This window comes from Anas acuta, chromosome Z (genome assembly GCF_963932015.1).
Source record: "Anas acuta chromosome Z, bAnaAcu1.1, whole genome shotgun sequence".
Taxonomy (NCBI): Eukaryota; Metazoa; Chordata; class Aves; order Anseriformes; family Anatidae; genus Anas; species Anas acuta.
In genome coordinates this window covers 26,015,375-26,040,587 of record NC_089017.1, presented here as the reverse complement: position 1 = coordinate 26,040,587, position 25,213 = coordinate 26,015,375, and the positions used below count along the sequence as shown (strand labels likewise).

The 25,213-nt window shown below is 39.3% G+C and overlaps 1 long non-coding RNA gene across 3 annotated transcripts in view; it reads right to left on the bottom strand.

Moving 5' to 3' along the window:
- Positions 1–278: 278 nt before the first annotated feature.
- Positions 279–25,213, bottom strand: part of LOC137848241 (uncharacterized) — a 33,393-nt gene continuing 8,458 nt past the window's right edge. Inside the window, exons 2-6 of one of the 3 annotated variants that reach the window (XR_011091232.1) lie at positions 17,929–18,050; positions 14,868–14,938; positions 12,953–13,078; positions 3,429–3,543; positions 279–1,271 (exon numbers count right to left, since the gene is read on the bottom strand). This is a non-coding gene — a long non-coding RNA (uncharacterized lncRNA). The remainder of the gene's footprint in view (positions 1,272–3,428; positions 3,544–12,952; positions 13,079–14,867; positions 14,939–17,928; positions 18,051–25,213) is intronic. The other 2 variants (XR_011091233.1, XR_011091234.1) reach the window with 2 other exon arrangements.

Sequence of the window (25,213 nt, the reverse complement as noted above, 5' to 3'; positions counted from 1 at the left end):
AGCCACCTATCAACCAATACTGTCTTCTCAGAGAAGGTGAGATTATCTAAAGACCCACACATGACTGAAAAAGGGGAGAACCTTGGTGAATATTTTGCTGTGCTATACATTCCTGAGCCAATATTTTATGTGACAAGAGTAGTATATATATTTTATATTACTGAGCAGCATCTTTGTTAAACAGGCAGCATCTGCATATTCAAAGTAACGATGAGTCTAAGCCAGGACTCTGGATCCAAACAGATGGCAGGTAACAAAGGCTAGTTGAGACAAGGGTGTTGATGGCAAAAAAACAAAGGCTTTACTGACAGGATGATACATAAAAAATTGTTCCAAGCTTATGCTGAGGTTGTTTTACAAACTAAGAGATTCTGCCTATCAGCCTCCACTTAAGCTGCCAAATCCTGCCCCAAGGAACTATCCATTGCAGTACATTATTTTCCCAACCCTGAGTGCTCATAATTTGCAAAAGAACAAAGCACCAAAACATCTCTGAATATACCACATATCTGGAAAGCCTTTTTAAGAACACATCCCCTGTCTGTTTCAGCAGACAATAACAACTTACATTCCCACTGTACAGTACATTCATCCTTTAACAACTTCCTAGAAAACCTATAGCAATGTTGATCCAGGACTTGGATTGAAACTATGCCCTTTCTGATTAACAAAGCTCAGTAAACAATTGGTGCTCCTCTTTTTTGAAAAGGTCAAAATATCCATCAGAAAAGGAACTTTCACATCCTTCTTTAAGCAGGTAATAATCCAGGAAACTGGAACACTGGTACTAGGAAATGGGACGTTCGCAATCTGAGTCATGATTACCTCTTTTTGATTTGGCTGTAAGAGCGTAACTTTACAAACATTCTATCAGTGTACTGTTAAAATATTTAATGACCAAGACGGGCAAGGTTTCTATAGCTTCATGACCCCAGGTCCAACCTGTAACAATGCTGAAAATACATTTCCAGGGAGTACATGCACACACAGCACAACCATATATGGCACATAAATATATATACACAGATACATGATAGGCTACACAGATGATAGACACCGAGAGCACTCGCATCTACGCAGCACCAACAATCTCTTCCTGCTCTCCTCTCTCCTCTCTGGCTGGGCATGAGGGAGGTCCTCTCCTGGGAATTATAAATGGTTATGTACAAGATGGATCCCTCCAGCACATGGGTTCAGGCAGGCTGCCCAGCAGCTGACCCCAGATCCCAGTGTCTCCAGTTACTGGTGCCTGGACACAAAAAAAAACAAGACTACAGGCCCTCTGCGTGTGCTAGTACAGCCTGTCTTTCACAGACACATGTCCCATAGCCAGAAAATAGTTGGAAAGTAACGTAATAATGGCCCCCTAAGATGGGCCTAGGCATATTCCAGTGGGGTATGATTTGGTTTCCCCTTCCTGCTGTTGTCTCTTTGTGCACTCTCATAGGGGTGCAGACAACATTGTACATATGCACCATCTCTTTCTGTGTTGGCAAAACATGAAAGCTTTTTCCCTGTCAGGCCTATTTTCAAAGTGATTTTTGCATAAAGACAGTGGATAACAAGTGGCAAACTCATAGCTCATCTGAGTAGGAAGCAGAGCTTTTTCCAGAGCCAGACCAAGACTATTGGAAGAACTCCTCATTAATGTATGGACTACCACAAATTTCTCCCAGTGCAGGAAGTGTTCTCTTTTAACCTTCACCACTGGCTTTAATCTAGATGCATAATAATAACATATGCATATGTTAAGCACAGAGCAACTCCCAATAAAATAAGGCTCTCCATTCTAAACAACTTTTTGGAAGTTCTTCAGCCACTAAAGTGAGGAATTTGATAATAGATGTCATATTAAAAAGTATATTTTTATTTTACTTCAAGAAGCATTAAGCTTTCTGACAATCCCCAGCTTGGGGCCCACTTGAGGGGTTAGAATACTACAAAGGCAAATTTTAATTTCAGAAGCAGATATCCAATGCTTTCCTGTGTCCCAGCCAGACCATTGCTCCCTTTTGAATAAAATGTCATACTGAATGGGTTCATACAAGGGATTAAGTGATGAGTTGTACTATAGTAGTGATGGAGATTAGATTAGCAATGACAGGAGTATTAGATTAGATTAGCGATGACAGGAGTATTCTGTTGTACAGTTCTTTGTGATCATACCTGTGCATCAGGTTAATTATTGACTAATAAAGAGCTTCCCTGGAAAGGACCAACATCAGAACAAACAACAAGATGCTCCAGAAAATATATAATTGATAAATAAACAGACCTCGTCACATCATTGGTCTCTCAGAAATACAAAATTAATTTTAGAAAGGAAGAAAGCAGAAATAAATTACAGGCCATTTGCTTGTTCTGTAGAATTAGGGACATTTGAGTTCTAGAATTAGAAACTCTTAACCCCTGATGTTTATAGCGAGATTGCATTTTCAAGATTTTCTCTACAAATCAGATCTCTTGAAACTAATTTACCAAATTGAAAGATTTGATTTTTACTTAACAACAAGATGTGGAGTCACCATCCCTGGCGGTGTTTAAGGCAAGGTTAGACATGGTACTTAGGGACATGGTATAGTGGGTGACACTGGTGGTAGGGGGATGGTTGGACCAGATGACCTTGGAGGGCTTTTCAACCTTAATGATTCTATGATTCTGTGATTCTACATCCTGCTGTCGTGGGAGAATTTTAGAGTGAGTTAGTTGCAAGAACAGGATCACACCAACCTGAGATATGGTTTTAATTTACTAAATAATCCAAGCACTGTATCTTTCTATTAGGAATTACAAAGGGGTTAAACTAGCAGTTGTGTTGTGAAATTGCTCATGAAACAAAGAGAACACTGTCACTTATTTACACTTATTACACATGTTTTCTCCTGGTCTTCAAGGTATTACACATTTCAGACATGGCAACAAATTAGGCTGGGGACTGCACTAGTAGTGTTATAATTTGCATTGTTTAACAAGATGACTGCAAAGGGAGAAACAATAAGAATGTGTAGGGAAAAGATGATCTCATCAGTGCTCCTCTGAAAAAGTCATCATGGCAATAACATGCTGACTGTTGACACTAGACATTTAACTCAACAAATAACCAGCCAATAAATATTCATTGCTGACTTTACACTTCATTTCTAAGAGAAAAGATTCTACAGCACTACAGAATAAGACTATTAATGGAATAACTTGCAGAGACCTTGCCTACATTTCAGTGTCTTAGGGACATAATTAGCACTAGAGCAAAGGCAAGTTTTGATCTGACTCTTAATCACTCTCCTAATCTATCACTGTTTGGCTGTCTTTCTGTAAGCTTTGGAAGAGGTAGCAAGGAGGATTCATGGTGGGTTCCAGGTCTCAGGAATAAAATATGGAATGGAATGTTCATGAGATTCTGTCATCTCTGAGTTTTGCTTTAGACTTACCATGTCTGATGATGATCCACGAAGCCATCTGATATGAGCTGATGGGCTGCTTCTCCAATAGTTACTTGCAGAAATCACATCACAAAGTGCATTCCAATCTCTACTCTCCAGCAATCTGAAATTTAAAAGAAAAAAGGGATTACACGAAGTCTGAGTGAGGAATCCAAATGCCTGTTGCCAATTTCATACTATCTTTGTAATTCCACAGTCTTTTCAAGGCAGGAAACAATGTTTTGTTGGTTTTTGTTTTTTGTTTTTTTCTTAGTTTTGGGTTTAGGAGACAATATAAATCTCAGTGATTAAATGGTGTGATTAGAACCAAATACACTAGAACACAGAATTGTCTTCCGCATAAGCCGACTGTACTTTTCAGAGGAAGGATTTTCAGAATATAGGAGACATTTCATGGAGATTGTAATTCACTGAAGTCACTAAGTGATTTTCACTAGGTAGTGAAACAACTGCTGAACAAACAACATGCATGCACAGACAGCACAATAAATCAATAAACAAAAAAAAATCAGGACTTTTTTGGCTTCTATTAGATTTTGCGAAAATCAAGTGAATACTGTTCTCCAAAAGGAGTCAACATCACTGGAAAAAAAAAAAAAAAAAAAGAAAAAAAAAAAGAAAAAAAAAACTTTTATTTTTGTTCAAATCTGGGTTTTAATCACAACACATATTATTGATGCATTTTACACTTGAAAAAGATTTGCCTAGGCAAAACCAGAAGGGCTGAAAGAAGAAAAGATTACAGATAAAGCAAAAAACAATTATGTGCTAAATCCATTCCTGGTGCCGCCTCAAAAAGGTAAATGTTAAGCTGATTCTTTTTACCACATCTGTTTTCTACAAGAAAGGAAAAGAAAAAAAAAATGTTTAGTTCTAGTAGCTTTCAAGGTATCTATGTAGTTTTCTTTGGTAATTGCTTCATTTATTTCTTGAGACATATGGCTATTTTCCATTAACAAAATTTGGAATACTAGAACACAAAAGTGGCATGTGGAACCAAAATTAATTATAATAAAATTTATATCATTTGTACTGAGTAAATCATACATGAATTCTCAGAATCACATTCCACAGGAGAGCAGAAAATCTGCAGACAGTGCATAAAAACATAACATTAAGCTGTCATATTAACCATGCCTGAGACTAAGCAGATATGAAATCTTAGCTACACATTTTTTACTCTATTAAAATGTCATTTAAAAGCTATGTGAAAAAGATCTTAGGAACGCTAAAACACAATCACATGTGCAAAAGCAATAGACATGCAATAAACATAATGTCCTTTGCAATAACAGCTATGCTGCTAGCAAACAAGGTCATAGCTTTTTGCTGTGGCACAAAGGTATATATTGACAGATACAACAGGCAGGCAGAAAAATGAGTGATTACATGTCTAATCAGCATTAATAGACTCCAATAAGTGAGATTCCACTTCAGCTCCATTAAGTAAAAGGTAAAGACAAAACATCTTTCACTAGTAACATCAACAAGCTACTGCTGATGTCAGTGTAAAAAACAAGTTCAGGTATCAGTGATTTTGAAGCCTGGACCACCATGGCTGGACTTTCTGGGTTGCCAATGGGCTTCTCAAGCACAGGATGCATTTCAGCTATCCCATGTACTTTAACAGCAGAGCACTCTGGGGCAAAATAAGGGTGTTCTCTGGTGGGTATTGAGAAAGAAGTGAAAACAGTTTCCTTTTGAAATAAAAATCTGAAAGGAGTTTGCTGAGCTTTTCTACTTCCCTTTAAGTATTGTTCTTCTTGTTTTCCTCTGAAAAGAGACTTCATACACACAAAAGCACATCTGCACATACTGTGGCAAACAAGCTAAACTGACATAGTTATTCATATAAGCATACCAACGAATATTGCTGAGTAGAATTAGAGTATAATCTTTAATCACATGGGAGGAGTACTGTGTCCCCTAAGAAAAGAGAAATTCAGACATCAAAGAATTATGAACATCCGACCTCCCACGTAGAAGCAAACATAAATGTCATCCACCGATTTCTGCATCAACCTCATAATTTCTGCTTCAGTTGCAACATTTGTTTTATAAAGACATCCAAGTCTTGTTTTAGAGATCTTTTGAGCAAGTTCAGAATGCTTAATAATAGAGATTTAATCAGAACTGAATAATGAGTGAACACTCACCACTGGGTCAGGAAGAGACAAAGTGTCCAAATTGGAGAGATAGGGATTTGATGGGTGGACCATACAGTGGATAAGGAATTGGCTTGAAGGTTGTACCCAGAGAGTGGTGGTCAAGGGCTCTATGTCCAAGTGGAGACAGGCAATGAGTGGTGTACCTCAGGGGTCTGTCCTGGGACTGGTGCTGTTTAATATCTTTATCAAAAACAGTGTACAGTGGGATCGAGTGAATCCTCAGCAGATTTGCAGATGACAACAAGATGAGTGGTGCAATTGATATGGTAGAAGGAAGGGATGCCATCCAAAGGGACCTGGGCAGGATGGAGAAGTATGCCCACGTGAACCACATAAGGTTCAACAAGTCCAAGTGCAAGGTGCTGCTCCTGGACCAGGGCAATCCCAGACATGAGTACAAACCGGGAGAAGAACTCACTGAGAACAGCCCTGCAGAGAAGAACTAGGGGGTTCTGGTGGATGAAAAGCTCAACATGAGCCAGCAGCGTGCACTTGCAACCCAGAAGGCCAGCTGCACCCTGGGCTGCATCAACAGAGCAGTGGCCAGCAGGTTGAGGGAGGGGATTGTGCCCCTCTGCTCTGCCCTTGTGAGGCCCCACTTGGAGTGCTACATCCAGGTCTGGAGCTCCCAGCACAAGAATGATGTGGACCTGTTAGAGCAGGTTCAGAGGAGGGCCACAAAGATGATCAGAATGCTGGAACTCCTCTTCTGTGAAGACAGGCTGAGAGAGCTGGGTCTGTTCAGCCTACAGAAGAGAAGTCTCTGGGGTGACCTCATTGCAACCTTTCAGTACTTGATGGGGTCTTATAAAACAGATGGAGAGTGACTCTTTGCTCAATTGGATAACAACAGAACAAGAAGGGGGAATGGTTTTAAACTAAAAGAGAGGAGATGTAGAAGTTAGGAGGAAGTTATTCACTCAGAGGGTGGTGAGGCACCAGAACCACTTGCCCAGAGTGGTTGTGGATTCCCCATCGCTGAAGGTGTTCAAGACCAGGTTAGATGAGGTCCTGAGCACCCTGATCTAGCAGGTGGCATCCCTGCTTATGGCAGGGGGGTTGAAACTAGTTGATCTTTGTTGTCCCTTTGAACCCAAGACCTTCTATGAGTCTATGGTATAATTCTATGATTTCAAGCAATACATCTCACCATGATCAAAGTAGGAGAGTGGCCCAGTAGTGGCATCCATTCTCCAATTGCTTTCAAAGAATAGTAGAGACAGAAAAGTCACAGAATCACAGAATCATCTAGGTTGGAAGAGACCTCAAGATCATTGAGTCCAACCTCTGACCTAACGCTAACAGTCCTCACTAAACCATATCCCTAAGCTCTACATCTAAACGTCTTTCAAAGACTTCCAGGGATGGTGACTCCACCACTTCCCTGGGCAGCCTGTTCCAGTGTCTAACAACCCTTTCAGTAAAGAAGTTCTTCCTAACATCTAACCTAAAACTCCCCTGGTGCAACTTAAGCCCACTCCCCCTCGTTCTGTCACCAGTCACGTGGGAGAATAGACCAACCCCCACCTCGCTACAGCCTCCTTTAAGGTACCTGTAGAGAGCAATAAGGTCGCCCCTGAGCCTCCTCTTCTCCAGACTAAACAACCCCAGCTCCCTCAGCCGCTCCTCGTAGGACTTGTTCTCCAGGCCCCTCACCAGCTTCGTCGCCCTTCTCTGGACCCGCTCAAGCACCTCGATGTCCTTCTTGTAGCGAGGGGCCCAAAACTGAACACAGTACGCAAGGTGCGGCCTCACCAGAGCAGAGTACAGGGGGACGATCACCTCCCTAGCCCTGCTGGTCACACTGTCTCTGATACAAGCCAGGATGCCGTTGGCCTTCTTGGCCACCTCAGCACACTGCTGGCTCATATTCAGCCGACTGTCCACCATCACTCCCAGGTCCTTCTCTGCCTGGCAGCTCTCCAACCACTCATCTCCCAGCCTGTAGCTCTGCTTGGGGTTATTGCACCCCAGGTGCAGGACCCGGCACTTGGCCTTGTTGAACTTCATGCAGTTGACCTCAGCCCATCAGTGCAGCCTATCCAGATCCTCCTGCAGAGCCTTCCTACCCTCGAGCAGATCGACACACGTGGCTAACTTGGTGTCATCTGCAAATTTACTGAGGGTGCACTCAATGCCCTCATCCAGATCATTGATGAAGATATTAAAGAGGACCGGCCCCAGCACCGAGCCCTGGGGGACGCCACTAGTGACTGGCCTCCAACTGGACTTGACTCCATTTACCACAACTCTTTGGGCCCGGCTATCCAGCCAGTTTCTAACCCAACGAAGCGTGTGCCAGTCCAAGTCAAGAGCAGCCAGTTTCTTGAGGAGAATGCTGTGGGAGACGATGTCAAATGCCTTGCTGAAGTCAAGACAGACCACATCCACAGCCTTTCCCTTGTCCACCCAGCGCGTCACTTTGTCATAGAAGGAGATCAGGTTCATCAAGCAGGATCTGCCTTCCATAAACCCATGCTGACTGGGCCTGATCACCTGCTTGCCCTGCAAGTGCCGCATGATGACTCTCAAGAGGATCTGCTCCATGAGCTTCTCTGGTACTGAGGTCAAACTGACAGGCCTGTAGTTCCCCGGGTCTGCCCTCCGGCCCTTCTTGTAGATGGGCGTCATGTTTTCTAGGCGCCAGTCAGCTGGGACCTCCCCCGATAGCCAGGACTGCTGATAAATGATGGATAGGGGCTTGGCCAGCTCCTCTGCCAGTTCTCTCAGTACCCTTGGGTGGATCCCATCTGGCCCCATTGATTTGTGCACATCCAAGTGCCGTAGCAGGTCACCAACCAGTTCTTTGTGGATAGCGAGGGCCACATCCTGCTCCCCATCCCCTTCCACCAGCTCAGGGTACTGGGTATCCAGAGAACAACCGGTATTACTGCTAAAGACTGAGGCAAAGAAGGCATTGAGCACCTCCGCCTTTTCCTCATCTCTTGTAACTAAGTTTCCCCCCGGAAAACTTATTGTAATTTTTTTTTTTTAAAAAAAAGTCTTTGAAATCCAATATAGAAACCCTTTCTTCTTGACAGGGAATGAAGAGCATTGAAGTGATTTGAATCTCTGCCTATTTTTAAAATAAACACAATAAGTCTGGGTCTTCCATTGTACCTTGGATTTTATTAAACTATTTATTAAAAAATTAAGACCCATTCCCCCATATCCTCCATATTGTTTTAAATAGCTCACCTATCCTCCTTGCTAATACTTAACAATGGCAAAAATAACACAAAACGTTTAATATAGAGTCCCTACATCTTAAACAGATGTAATGATACTTTCCATTGAAGGTCATTGAAAAAATAAATAAAATAAAAAATAAAAAAATAAAACAACTATACTAAGGCAGAGAAAATATCTGCATCTAGTATGCCTCCCTTTAACTTCTAAAGTTCCTTCAAAATATGATGTAGTTGCAGGTTTGTACCTGCAAGAAGTCAGAATCCTGATAGACCTACACATGTCATCTACACATTGCTATGAAAATATGAAAAACTGTGTATGAAATTTTCTGCTCTGCTTTAGATCTGAGCTGGTGGAAAGAAAAATCATGGAGATGATAGTTAAACTTCTATAAGGCTGATTGAAAACAGAAAATATAAAACAAGTTTTAGGAAGAATTACCTTGTAAAATTCCATATTATTGCTGAAGTGCCATTTGAGTTACAGCACAATATAGCTGAAATGGTGCTACCATTTCATGACCCTGCTTTCAAATACTTGTAATTTTCATAGAGGGAGGCAGAATATACAGCTGAAGATTCCATATACTTTTTCAGTCCGTACATAACCTTTTAAGATTCCTCTGTATTTTTCTGGTACAAGATCATGTATTAGAAATTAATTTATAGTTTAAGATGTTGTCCAAAATGCTATAAACACACTAAGACGCTGTATTATGGGAATATCATTTTGATTATTCACAGGTGAAAATAATATCTACCTTCTTACATCCACTTAGAAGATATAATCCTGCCAAGCTTCCTTTCTGAGAAGATGGGAGAGGAATATTTGTTTCTGAAACCAAAGAAAATTCATGTTGTCACATGCTTTCTGAGTTTTCCTGAAACTACTTGCTAACTGTGACCATAAGCAAAGCTTTTGTAAGAAAGTGAAGAAAACTTTGCATAGCTCTGGCTTTAATTTCATGACTCCCTAGCAGTCTTAAAACCTACATGTTTTAGGAAATGACTGTATGACATTGGGACAAGCAGAATTTTATCTTCACATCTTTAGAAAGGCACTTGGATAAGAAGTACAGTTTCCATTCAGCAGTCAAGTGCTACAGCTAGCAGCTTCAAATCTATTAATTCAGTGTTGGACACCAGCCTACCTATGTTAGACGTAGGCTAGTGCAGTAAGAAGGAAAACAGCTATAGCTTGTGTTGATTTCCTTGGCACTGCTGATGCCCCATACTCCCATGACTGGTAATGGCAATATTAATCTGAGTGCCTGGGTCTATCTGGATCAGGAGTATAACATGGAAGAGCCTGTATTGTGAAGTCACAGAGCTGCCCTTTGCATCCACTTTGAAAATTGAGTATTATCCTTATTCTTTGCATAAACTGAGACTGCACAAGAGTGAACTGGTTATGATTAATTATAATGTTATTAATCCCTGTCTTTCACCATTTACTCGTATAAAGTTCTATAAGGAGATAAGAAAGTACCTACACAACCACTTTGGTCTTTTTTCCAAGCCAAACATCAACAAGCTTCAACATACCCTAAGCAACATACCACAACTAGCAATTCACCCAAGTGAATTATATGCATGTAGTAAAAGTGAATCTGATTCATTTAGGCTGTTTAAGAGGAGATAAGCTCAACTTCCCATGCTCTTTATTGTTCCAGCAGGGAATTTCACTTACTATCCTTTATAACTCATCCGGTCTATTTTAATTAATATTTTAAGTGACTTGAGCTCTGAAGTAAAGGATTCAAACACAAATTCACAGAGCGAAGTAGCATTTAAGAGACATGCTGTAGCACATTCACAAGTATCACCAAGTAGGTCATCCACCTTTCTGCATGGCAGTCTAAAAATACACATGCTCATAAACCTCAGCAAATAAAGACACTACTAATATTATTGCTTCTTTCTTTACCCAATCATTTGTAAGCATAGCAGTCCACAAACTCTGACCGTGTCAAAAGCACTACAAAATTTTACTGATATCTCTCTCTAGCAATAAAACAAAGATTTATGTGTTAAAACCTACAAAAGAGAAAGAAATAAAATCATCCCAGATGACTAAATCACACTGTTTCTGGTGGGTAGCTTAGTAACTGAACTCTTTATCCCCTGAAGGACCACTCAAACCATTTGTTTTCATTTTCTTGACATCCTGTCAGTGTAACATAACTGGATGTGCTGTTCTGCTTGTTATTTTCTGGGATGAAAATGACTGGCTTTGCTGAGGAATCTTAAGAGGCAATGAATAATATGTTAGAGGAATAGACTCAGTCATGTGATCTCTTAAGAAAGAACATTTGCTCATAAGCCCATTAACAAACCACAGAAGTCAGTGAAGATCTCAGGAACTAGGTCATTCACTTGGGAGGAACTATGACATGTTCTCTTTATAATCCCTGAAAAGAGATTCACTTGATGAAATTTTAGTACTTTTTGAGGCCGGCCATTTCAGAAAGGATGCCTTTTTCCTACGCAGAATAGCTGCTCAACTGTTTAATGCTTTGTTACTTTTATGCTTTCATTCTCCCTGCATTGCCGAAGGAGGTGGCAGTCATTGTGACGGTATTACAGACTTCAGGAGAAAGCAATAATATCTGGGATATTGGCAGTGCAGTGGGTTAAAACATTATGTCACCCAGACCTTTTGTTTCAGGCACAGTGAGCTAGAATTTTTGGTTTAGAGAACAAAAGAACACAAGTTCAGTGATTTCACCCTAGCCTCTAGTGGACATTAATCCACATCACAAAAGCATCAGGCAATTTGTCAGAGAAGTTATACACTCAGTTCAAAGCAGAACCTGAGACTAGTGAGTTCTGAGGGAGGTGCCGGGTAGGAATCAGTGTTTCTTTTCTCATAGGGTTTTCACTGTATTTGATGTCAATACCACTTGCTCCAGGCATTTACTAGATAATCATTTTCATTTGCATACCTACCTGTAGAAGTGATGGGAAAATTTTAAAGAACTGCTTGTAACAAAGGCAGAGATGCAGCCTGTAGCAGGGTAATACAAGAGCTACAGACTCCCAGGGACATTATGCACCTGAGAGTCCTGGTGGAAACAAATTTCTCCTCTGCCTCCTCCTTGCTCCCGGGGGATGACAAACTACTGGTAGCCTAACAGTGTTAAATGTCTTCCTTGTACTTCCAACAGTAGTTCTACTACAAAGATCAACAGAAAGGCAGTGGTATAGAGAACATTGCCTACCCTCCCAACTCCCACCCCCCTTCCGGTAAGGGAATAACCGAGAAAAGATTCCAGCTTCCTCCTAAGTGAAAAGACCAAATAATTCCTCAAAAAGGAAAAGGAGGCTGTTACACCACATCATGTCCTTGGAAAGACTACACAGCCCAAACAAGACTACAGGATTTCACCTTTTCCTTCTGTGAAGTTCTCATTCTTAAGAAAAGAAAACAACTGGAAAAAAAAAAATCATTCATTTTCTGTTCATTCTCTTTTAAGATCCCTAAGTTTTAAGATCCCTAGTGTTAGAAAATGAAGCAAAATAAATAAAGAACACAGAAGTTTGGGGTATTTTATGCATTATTACTTTATAATCTCATGCCTGAATCAGAATTACCTCTATCTCTCAGGAATAACATGGGAAATCCCTAAAACAGAAATGAATGGAACAGAACAGAACAGAACAGAACAGAACAGAACAGAATAGTTCAATTGGAAGGGACATACAAAGATCATCTAGTCCAACTGCCTGGCCTCTTCAGAGCATAATAAGATGGTAAAAATGGTAAAGCATAATAAAAAGGGCATTATCCAAATGACTTTTGAACAGGCCAGTGACTGCCAGGCATGGAGCACCAACCACCACTCTAGGAAACCTGTTCCAGTGTTTTACCACCTTCATAGTACAGAAATATTTCCTAATACCAGTCTGAGCCTCCCCTGGCACAGTTTCATGCCATTTCCACACATCATGTCATTGGTGATCAGAGAGAAGAGACCAGCATCTTCCTCTCATTTCCCCTGCTCTGGAAGTTGCAGAGAGCAATGTGGTCACCTTTCAGCCTCTTTTTCTTCAGAAAGTATCTTAACATCCTTTTTCTGTGGAGCCCAGAACTGCATACAATATTCAAGGTGAAGCCACATCAATGCTGGCACCAAGCACCCCCAGTCTGTACCTGTGTCTGGCATAACTCCATTCCGGTGCTGAACCTGGCATTTTCTTTTGTTGAACTTCATGCTATTGAGGATTGTCCAGCTCTCCAAGGTACCATAAGTAGATTCCTCTGCAAAGCCTCTTGTCCCTGCGGAGAGTCAACAACAGCTCACAGTTTAGGATTACCAGCAAACTTGCGAAGGAAGTGTTCAACTCTTGCATCCAGATCATTGATAACAGGACTGTCCTTGGAACTGAGCCCTGGGGAGACTGCTGGTGACAAGTCACCAGCAAGATGCAGCCCCATTCACAACAACTATTTTGGATTCTACCATTCCACTAGTTTATCACCCAGTGTAACATAAACCCGTTCATCTCACAGTTGGGTGATTTGTCCAGAAGGATATTGTGAGGGATAGTATCAAAGGCCTTACTAAAATCCAGAAATGTTACACCCACTGCCTTCCTTTTGACCTAATTGAAGAGACCAAACTACTAAGGCAGGACTTCCCCTTCAGAAACCCTTGTTAACTATGCCTGATAATACTGTTTTCTTAGTAGGCCTTTCAATATCCCCCAGGACAACCCTCTCCATAACTTGTACAGGCACAGAGGTTAAACTAACATGTCTGCAGTCTTCGGGGTCTTCTCTCACACCTTTTTTTTTGTAAATGAGTATAACACTAGCTAGCTTCCAGTAAGCAGGGATCTCCCCAGACTCCCAAGACCTTTGGTAAATTGTTGAGAGGGGTCCAGCTATAATATCTGATAACTTCTTCAGCACTCCGGGGTGAATCCCATCAGATGCCATGGATTTATGAACATTCACCTTAGAATTCCCTTAGAACTTCAGGTGGCCACAAATGGAAAGTCACTGCTCCCCTAGTCATGGTCCTCTAATCCAGAGAATACCTGTATAATCCAATTTCAGATGGGAATTCTATTCATCTACTAGTTTGTAATCTCTTATTGTACCATATATTTTGCTTTAGTAAGGCATTTAACCAGAAGAATGTGTGTACTTGGAAACAGTTATATATAAAACGAAGAACGCAACTTCTCCAGGGTCTAAATCCCCATTTTGCATAGTCTTTTTTAAATATATTTAGTAGTTGTGCAAGTTTTAGCACCAAGAATCAAAATTCTGTATCATATCCTTGTATTTCTATATCATGCTACAGTATAATTCTGATGGCTGTGACCCTTGGTAATGCCTACCAGAAAAACTACAGGAAGCATAAAAGGAACACTGAGATAACAGTTATGTTAATGCATAATCAACCTGGACAGGCCCATCATCACATCACTTGTCCTGCAGCTTCTGCCTCACTTTAGATCTGACAGTTTCTTCCTGGTATACACATCTGTGTTGTACCATACCATGTTTTATGATACAGGACACTCAAGACACTACTTTTTCATCACAGCCAAATCTCTCCTGTATGTCCTCTGTATTTCACACTGCTTTTGTGAATCATCTTGAAAAATGCTGTATTGGTACTCTCATAGAAAGTTAAACATCTTTTTCATGCATCATTGTAACTTTGCACATGCCCACTATCATCTTTTTTTTTTTTTTTTTAGCATCTGTTAGCAAATCTTGACTTCACATACCATTAGCTGTCCTTACCCTACTTGGTTTTTAAGATACAGAAACTATTGGCTTCAGTTCCTGATTTCAGAATGTCATCAAACTGACAAACTATCTGTCAGATTTTCCAGTGCCTCCTCATAATTATTTTGCTTTCTCCACACAGGAAACATTACTATATATTTCCATCTTTAAAACCCACCACTTCCATTATATTTGTAATGTCTTCCACCACAATTAAACAAGAGCCTGCTTTAACAGATGTTTTTTACTTTATCCATGTGTGTTTCATTACAGTGTTCTATTTACCCCGTTTATTTCAATCACCTGTTGTCATTCACCCTACCTGAAGTATGATCTTCTGTTCACACACAGTCTTCAAGTACTAACACTGATCCAGGAACTCCTCTTGACCCTCTTTGAACACAAATATGAAATAAGCCATATTCAGTCTGGGTTTACACTGAGAACTCATTTCACAATTGCTCAAAGAGTACTTAGACCTGCTTATCCTCAATTAAAATAAAAAATCCAGTTCAGAAAGTGCATATGCTGATACAACCTGGAAGGACAAAGCTCTAGCTCATTTTACCAACACAGTTGTGACTGGATTACTTTCAACATCAAGTTAAAAAAATATATGTATGCCTGTATAAATGAGTATATCCATAATACATCCTGATTGTGTCAAGTAAACTCCCAGTAGCATGAGAATAACATTGTCTGTAACAATGACCTTTCAGAGACACATCAAGAGCCCCTAAGATCACCAGCTGGAAAGCTCAGAAAGACAGTACTGGGAGCTCCAGGGCCAGTCACACAAGTGGCCAGTTGCTGAGATGCAGCTGTGTAACAGCCTAGTGAAGCTGCCTGTAATGATAGTGCAGATGGAGCTGTCTTAAAAGTGTACAGATTACAAGAAAACCAGTCAGTTGTGCTAGTGTCATCCCTCAGAAATAACTATGCAGAGCTAACCTCTGTGGCATGCCATACTGCATGGTCACTTCTGTAAGTATTGTCTTTTCATCATTCAGGGGAAAAATATACTTAGGTGTTTGGTTTAACGTTTTGCTGGTTCTGCTCAGCAGGTCTGGCTATCTGCCTTTTTGGACTAGCTTCTAAATGTAAACAAAGTAGGTTATGTTGATAAATCCTAAACCAAGGGAAGTATTGTAATTCCAGATGTGCTGCATATACAGCATGGCAAATACTTGCTACCACCAGTATTGAAGCTTAACTTATGTAAAATTTATTATCAATAAACCTTAACTCATTCACATAATCAATGTTATCCGAGGGGATGCTTGCAGTTTCTGTATTAGACACCACAAGGTCTGGAGGGAAAGCCCCTAACATCCCAGTTTTCCTGAAAAGACAGGGAGCATGAGGGCAGCTCTGAAAAAGGCTCTCAGATGTCAGGCTTGAAACCATGGAGACAAACCAAAATGCAGGAAATGCTGCCAAAGAGAGAAAACATCAGTACATAAACATCAGTGCAAAACAAATATGTAAATGAAAGGTAATATCGCTGGGGTAGAATAGGGATAGGTGTAGGTGCTCATGTGACTAGTTACTAGGTAGGATCTTCTATTGTTTTGATCTATAAAGCTCCTAGAAGCATAAATTTTAAAACTCATGAATTCACTAAAAAAGCTCCTATATCAATGGATCTGCAGGATCATGGTCAATTAAACAGTGAAAACAAAGGTAGTATCATTAACCACCTGAATAGTGAAAAGGCTGCCAACATCCTAAAAAGAATAAAAAGCAGCAAGCTGCCCCCTAAATTGAATTAAACTGCTTCTGGAATTTCTAATTAGTTTTGTTAAAAATAAGACTTAACATTGTGGAAAAGAGTGGAAGCTGAACGATACTGCCCATTAAACTTTAGTAAGAATCTCCCAGAAAATACAATCAGAGATTTCAGTTCAAAAGTAGTTTTATTTCCATTATGTAGCTGTGGCTACAGAGAAAAGAATCAACACAGACTAAAAAACAGCAAATCAGATTCTTGGAAGCTTTATAAAAAGGCAAGCCTTTTACTTTGCCCAGTGTTTGAGCAAAGCTGTTAAGTGTTAATGCATATAATCTATCTAGCCAGCTAACTAGTTTAATCCATCACACAGTGTGTGAAAACATAAAAGCAACCCAACTGTGACAAGTTAATAGTAGGGTTAGGCAGTAAAACAGTAACAAAAACACACTTTGATTAATGATCCTGAATTGTCCAGCTCTAGTATAGATGGCTTTTGTCTAGGTTTATTTACTGGCCAATCAATGCAAAATAGATCTTGTAATTTAAAGCATTACACCAGACCAGAAGCATTGCCCTATACTGATAAAAGATGGAGAATATACCACATTTTCATATGGAATAAAAGTAACAATTTATACAACTAGAGGTGCTTTAGAGGAAGAGAGAATTAAAATACACCTAACTCAGGGATCATTCCAGTAATAGTTGCAGTGGAAGAGATGTTATAATTTCAATAAAAACCATGCCAGACTATTATTCAAGGCATAAAGCAAAATCTTCTTTGACTGCTAAAAAGTGTGATATGTTTCCCTTTCTTCCTGTCTTAGTTTCTGTTTCTCTAACTCACAAGCAGCTTCCAAACAAGGTCAGGAAAACAACTTAATGAAATGTCAGAAGAAAACTTGCTTTCTTGGCATCTCTCAAATCCATGTTGTTTTGTATCTAATGGGTAGGCACACTTTGGGATACATCAGTGCACTAAACATTCAGCACTACCCCTTTAGTGAATACAGCCATTCCTGTTAAAAACACCACTGAAAGAATACACATTACACAATTCCTCTGAACTCAGGTTGTGGGAAGCCTGCGACAGAGCCTCCCAAACTGAGAAATGCAGGCATCTGTTACATCCCAAAGGAGTGCTGCAAATATCAAGCTGTAGAGCTTAATTACCTCCTCTTGACATTTTTCATCCAAAATAGGTATTCTACCACTCTGCAAAATAAATGTGATAGGGCATAGGATATTCCTAAACATGCCTTCAGTTGAAACTCTTTAGAGACTAAACTTCTAACAATGCAAAGGGCAATGAAATAAGATAGTAAACTAGTTGTAAGACCTTTTACATTCACTGTGAAATAAAGGCTAGAATGACCCAATGGAAAAACAAACAAACAAACAAGAAGTCTCCTTTGTACTGGATAAGTTGTGAAAAACACTAGTACAAGTGTGGAGCATGTGAAAATAAATCTCTTTTGCTGCACAGCAAACAACTGCACAGATTCTACACCTGCATGAAAACATAGTGCATGATTTGAGTCCTAGACTGAAAGACTAGATTAACAATCAAGTCTGTCTCTCTTGCTTGTGGACAATACACAATATAGTGAGCTTTCAATGTGAGATGATTAATAATGCTAACCCTTCTGACCTGTATAGCTGGTCAATGTGGGATTCCATGAGCAGCTTGCAGTGGAAAGTGGAAATGATGAATGAGTCTTGTCACTGAACAGCAATCAGTTATCTTCAAAGAGTACAACACCCCATCTCCATCTATACAGAAAATAACCAGAAAACTGGAGATGGTTACTTCAACCACAGCTTTGAAGCATCCTGCCAGCCATCACACAGAACACCAGGCACACTGTTCATTCTAATGCTGTTTGTGGAGTCTCAGGTTCTTTAGGGCTTACTGCTCTTTCTCTCACCTGACATGCACTTCTCCATTCTGTCACAAAAGATCTCTATCCAAACATAATTAGATAAGTCATATTTAATTATCTACTGCTTAAGTTTTAAATTACATTCATTCTTATCTTTGGTGTAAGTTGTGGTGAAGTGCAGGACTTCATAGGACTTCATACTTTACAACCAATGTTATAAAGTATGTGCTAACACAATGAAATGGTTCAGACCAGGTCTGTAACAAAAGAAAATGTAGTAATGAACTCATCAGTGTTCACTTCTAATGTCATAGGGTCTAAATCAAATACATCCCATTGGTCCTACTTTGGCCTGTAATGGGAGCTGCAGTTATAGCTGGAACCAGAATTCATTTCTTGCAGAGTTGAATGTTTTCAAGAAGGTTGTGTTAGAGAAGAATATAACCAATGCAGCACTGGATGTACAGAAAAGAATATGAATACTTCTTTGGCATGTATTTCTGAGACCTGGTAGTTCAAGACTTGATACCTGACTATGCATTCTGACCAGCCACATTCAAAGTTACATACAGAGACATGCATGTCCTGTGATGTTGTAAGTATAATACCAGTCTACAACTGTTGCTAATCGTTTGGGCACATTTTAGAGATAAAAAATTCAGCAGGTCAAGCTAACCTCACCAGCTGTCAAAAAAAAAAAAAAAAAACAAAACAAAACAAAACTTAGAAAGTCCTTTGAGACAAGTCAGATTTCAGATTACAAGAGTATTTAGAGCATCATCTGCACCAAGTAAACTCTAAGTGCTACTGGCAATGTCCAATTACATGTTGGCACAAACTCACGAAACACCACAACCTTGATGTGACAAACCAGCTTGCAAGCCCATATTTTCCAGAAGAATATTGTTGAACATGCCTACAAATGAGAATGAGCTCAGACTTCACAACTGTGAAGATGTAACCTGAGTTGGATATTTCTTTTTCTCTTTTTTTAAAGGCTGGTTTTCTATTTCAGTTGCTATCTGGAGTGCCTAGTCGTCATGCAAAAGGCATGGTTTCGGTGACACTCCATGAGGAATTCAAAGTAACCACAAGGGCTGGAGATAGAACACCCTAGAATTTCTCCAGTTTATTGGAAGTTTCCAGTTATTTCTCCAGTTCATTTGGTCTGGGCATGATAACCTTTGTAGCCATTCAGCAGGGAACAACACAATGATTACAATATAGGGAGCATTGTATTTGTCTTGCTTCCACAATTCTCCTCAAAGCTTTTCTTACTAAATAGGACTGCCTACCTAATGAAAACTGCAAATTAAGGATGGGATCACCAATCAAGCTATAATTCAGTTTCCAAGGCAAAATTACTACACAGAGTGCCATAGAATGCAATTCTATTCACTAAAGAAATGAGTTCAAAGGGTCACACATCCAAAGAAATTTCAGTGATATTAAAAAACACCTAACAGATTTTGAAATAGATAGGTGTGTCTCTAGAAAGAGAGTGTACTTGAGAAAATATTTGCCCCTATTACTGACTTAATTATAAAATTACTGTAAAAACTGTAATTAAAAAAACAGGGAAGACTTCTTTCTTGACAAAGCACAAGAGATACTTTGTTTCTAATTTTCCTTTTACTGAGTGGGAATGCCAGGAACTATGCTAGGAAGTGTGCTGTTGCTGCAAGCATCAACTGTAAAACAGTGAGAAGCCTTTCCTGATAAAAAGAAATGCTAATTTCCTCAAAAGACAGGAAAAGCAAGTGAGAGTAAATTAAAAATAATAATAATAATAAAATAAATGTTTTTTGGTTTTTGGTTTTTGGTTTTTAATTCAGTGTGTGAATTTCTGAGGAAACATTTTCCTGAACAGCTTTTGTCCTTTTGCACTTAACAGAGGACTAACATAGTGATTCACCAGAATAATAGACTTTCTCTTTAGAGAAAGGGAGGTTTTCCTGCAGAATAAGGATGTAAGTGGTTAGAGGAAAAGAATTCATTTGTGATTTACTGTGATTTCATTTTCCTGTATTCATTTTCCTAGGATCTCATTTTCCTAGGATTTCATTTTCCTAAGATCTTGTAAAATCATAAATCACTGGAAACAGACATAGGCATGAGAAAGACAATCAGAGTACCTTTCTGTAAGTGTTCTCTTAAAGAAAGAGAATGAGAATCTAATCACTGATGAGAGAAACCTGGCATTGAAAGCAGAGAAGCAAGCAAAAACAACGTCCTCATATTTGATCAAGCAAATCAAGCAATAGGGAAAAGAAAGGGAGGGGGAAAGGAGAAGGGGAAGGAAAAAAGAAAAAAAAAGAAAAAAAAAAGTCTGAGATAAATGGTTGTCACTGTGTTGAGATGTATAATTTCACATACAGAACATGCTAAGAAACAAAGGGAAAAGAAAAAAATCCAGGTGCCATAAATTAAAAGCCTGCTATGGGATACTGGGAGGGGAGGAGCACACAACTACACAGGGGACCAGGGGATGGAGATTGGAACCAGCAGCACTAAGTTTGCTAAAATAGAATATTTGCATTATGCTGAGGGACTAAGTTTTAGTCCCTAAATACTATTGCATCTTCCACTGGTCAGGATTGCCTGAAGCTTTCAATCAGTATATTTATTTGTCATGGATTGGTGGGCAAAGAACACCTACCAGCCATGGACAGGATTGTGAAGTACTGAGGGGGAGCACAGTCTTTCTTTGCTTTCCAGTTACAGAAACAGCTGATATCTTGCACGTGTCAGTGTACTCAGTAGTTGTACTGTTGTAACCTTTTACTCATACTGTCCTTAGTTATAGACCTTTGTCAGGGATACAGAAGTGAACTACATCAGAGATTCAAAACAAGCCTGAGATCAAAACGGCGGTCTAACATGCTCTCATTCTTCTTACTGATGGCAAGATAGATTACGAGTCTAAAATGCAGTTTTTGTCCTCTTGCCAGAAAGGAAGGAGATATATTGTTCAGAGGGAAGTGAAGAGCAGGCTGATTCAGACTGGTGCCTTGTTTTGGCTCATCTAGCAACATAAGAAATGTATGCAGAGCCGAACAGTTCAGTATATATGGTATTTTTTCTATGAATGTCTTAGAGAGAAAAAAAAAAAAAAAAAGGAGAAATTTCTAAATTCAAGATCAACCAAGCTGTTTGATCTCAGGGCTGTTCAGCACCCCTAAGTTACTGTAGGCTGCTGTTATACACTATAATAGCTTGCTGAGCATTTGTTAACTCCAGCAGAGTATATGTGCAATTATTTCTAATGAACTCCCTAGCCCCTTAGGAAAAAATAATAGTCCTTTTGAATTGTTTCTACCTGTTGGCTGCATTAAATTTGGAAACAAAAGTCATACATTTTCAAATTTCCCGAAACAACAAGGCTCAGAGCAAGATTGGCATGTTTATTTTCAGAAAACCTCCCAAAGCATTTTAGGCATGGCCAAACTAATACATCTCTCCTTGACAGTTGCAGAACTTTTATTTCCTTAGCTAGAGTGTAACAGATTGCTTGCAGTTTAAGTCTCGATGTTTGGGTTGCACTGCAAAATCTGGCTGCCTGCTGGGGTTGTAAAGAGGTGCCATGCAGAGAGGGGAATTCTGGGAACATCTGCCCACATAGACATTATGCAACCAAGGAGTCAAGGGAAGGTACAGCAATTTGTGGGAAGGTGAGAGAAAATACTTCATTTTCCCTCACATATCAGCAGACTTTCTACCAATACACTAGGCTTCCAAAAGTCTGTCTGTTCTTAAAATTCTAAATGATTCTGCTGGCAGAACAATTAAAATAGAAAAATATGAGCCCATCCTGATGAAGATGCTGCTTTACAGTTTCAGAACTTCATATATTCATGTATGTGTTCAGGTTTGTGTTTCTACCTTTCCTGTATATAACAGTGTAATTGGAAAAATATAGATTCACATGAGAGGATTTTCATTTTCATGGCAGATTTACATGAGATTGCCTTTATCTGGAAGATTCTTGATCACCAGTCAAAGTAACAGCTGGTGCACTCTGCTTCAGCTGTATTTGGACATTGGGGAATGTCATGTTATCAAAATGTTTTAAGTGCACCCATCAAAGCTGACATAAACTGGAACCTGCTACATCAACCACACAGACTGCAGGTTTATTGCATGGTTTCACATCACTCTGCAGAAAGCAAATTGTGCACAGGAAGTGAAACACAAATTATTCTAATGCCAAACTTATTTTACTTTCGAGTTTCCCCAACAATGTAACTCAGCTGAGTTCCCAGCACCACAGATTTCTCAAGCTATTTCTGGGGTTTTAAGTGTTCACTGTTCAACTGCCTATGAATACCTTTCCAAGATCAGCTTTTAAAAAATTATGAGGGCCTAAAACACTTGTTTCACCTGTATATCTTTCACACTCATGAACTTAGGTAAACAAAACACATTTTAGGACTGCAAGTGTTAAATGGCACATTTTACTGAATTTGTTGAAGAATACTTATGCCTGTGGATTGCATTGAAACCCACATAAAAACTTTTATGTGGTGCTAGATCAGGAAGCATTACTGACACAGAGCTGCAGTCAAATCGTAGCAGTGATCTTTGGTACTAAAACAAGGCTTTTCCTCATAAGCTCTTAATTACACACAGAGTATTCTAGATGGATGCAGTATATCAGCAGCTATAATAGCATTCAGTTGTTTTAGCTAATGTTGGGTGCAATTGTCTTTTCCATTAAATCCAGTTTGACACTGCTATTTTCATGGCACATTATTATGTTCTAGAAGAATAAACAACACACATCACCTAATGGCCTACAGTGCATAGGATGCGCACACACTAAATATTCTTTTCACAGTGGATTTTCAAAATGCTTTACAACATCCCATTTTGGCACAAGATTAGGCCATAAATTGACTGAATGCAGGTCTCTTTGACTGAGCTATACTTCCACAGCCTGAGTTTCTAGTTGCCAATCAGGAAGGCAGAAAGGATTTTAAGTGCAAATAGCTCAGGTGTGGAGGAATAGATTATAAGCACCAGTTAGAAAGAGATGAATTTGGAGGAATTTGATGTTGCAATAATGAAGATGCTGCTGTGCAGCTGCCAAGTTATTCCTGAAGAGGACATAACTGAGCATTTCAGTAGCTCAATACTTGTGAGCATATGTCTTTTCATTTAATGCTCATGGATTGCCCCAAGTACATCCCTCTTTAGTCTCTGTTCTTGGAGGTAAGAATGCATACTTTAAAAGAATCTTGAAATGTACAATATTCAAAACCAAAAGCAACCTTAGGCTTTAAGTTCTCACATGTGGCTTATACATAGCTTTGTGGTGGTGAAAGAATCACAGTCTCAGGAATAAACAGAGAAGGCTGAATTTGATGCTGAGTCTCCTGTGACCTTTTCAAGTATCCCAGAATAGCAATCATTTAGAACTTGTAAACAGAGATCCCAGATGATGTTTGCTCGGAGTAACTCTATTGCATCCTCCGCTACAGCACTCAGCAGGTGTCAAAACCAAACTCACATGGATACAGCAGAAGTTTGGAATATCACCCTAGCTGACAGTATGTTCATCCTCAGAAAGCCAACTAAAATAACTTACAGTAAACCTCAGTATGTATGGGGAAGCTCTATTACAAAATAAAGTCTTTGATATACAGCCAAATAATGCTACTGCTGCTTTTCAAGTCAGAACTAAACTTTCTATTACAAATAAATAAATATATAAAAATATGTGCTCTTTGTTCAGGTGTTTCTGATAACCATATACTGGAAGTATTAAAAAGGAGAGGATTTCATGTTTTTACACTTGTGACCCAAAGTTCTCTAGCAATGTTTTGCTTACTTTCCAGCTTACTCCTGTAAGCTGTTTTATGTGCACTGCTTTGGAGCAACAACTCAGAGTTCCTCTTCTACCCCTTCAGTTCCCTCACAACCAATTTCTCCAGCATGTATTCAGAAATTGTACCCATACTACAGCTGGATACATATTGTATCCATACTTCAGCTGGCACCTTTCTCAACAGCTTTATTCAAACTAACTACAGACAGCTAAATGAAGGGCATTTTCATTTGTTTTAAGAGTTTGTCATGCATGTCTCTTAAGCTCTAAATCTGAGTAACTGTTTTAAAGAGCTGTGTCAATGTTGAATATGAAGAACTGAGAAATCTTCCTGGCACCTAGATAAGCTTTCAAATCTGGATTCTTTTCTTGCTGTTGTGATACTCTCAAAATAGTCATTATTTACTATTTGACCACTGCCATTACAATTTTTAAAAAATATTTTCCTTAATCAAATCCATTTTTTCCTTAGTCATCGAAGATCCTACAACACACTTACTACAAACTTCTAAAATTAGTGTGTGAAATAATATAAGCTTTTATTTGGCAGTACTGGCCTATTCTTTTCAACTTTATATCTACCTTTCCTTTAGGTTTGCAGCTAACTAAGAGAATGCACCAAGAATCTTTAAAACAAACAAACAAACAAACAAGAAGTCATTAATTAAACAGAATTTTCCAGGGACATTTTGGGGTGTGTTTTTTTCTTTTTTCTTTTTTTTTTTTTCATTGTAGTTGGTTTTTTAGTGTTACTCAGTCCACTATACATGAATGTGAAATACTCACTGCAAGTGTGAAATGTCAACTGCCTATTCTCTTAAAAATAACTCAAGAGAGAACAAGCAGATTGTTAGATAACAAGCAAATGTTTATATGAACATCAAAACAGTATTGTTTGAGATGATTTCTATGGACATATCTCACAGCTCATTTTGCTGTCTGCCATTGTATTTATTCGTCCTTTCTCATCACAGGGAAGGTGCCATGAAAAGGAGAGGAACAATTCAATGGGCAGCATTTAGTGTTACCCTGCACTCACACTGAAGTGTGGCAAGCTGTTCTGCTTCAGCCTGCAGTTTCACTTCATTTAGCCAACTCAAGATGGAAGGTGTGCTGTGTCCAGATAAAAATTCTACTTTGGTTTACTTTTTAATATATTTTACTTGGAGGAAGTGCTTCCATCAAGTTTTCCATGAAAGCAAGCTTTTGACATGACAGAGGTAGTC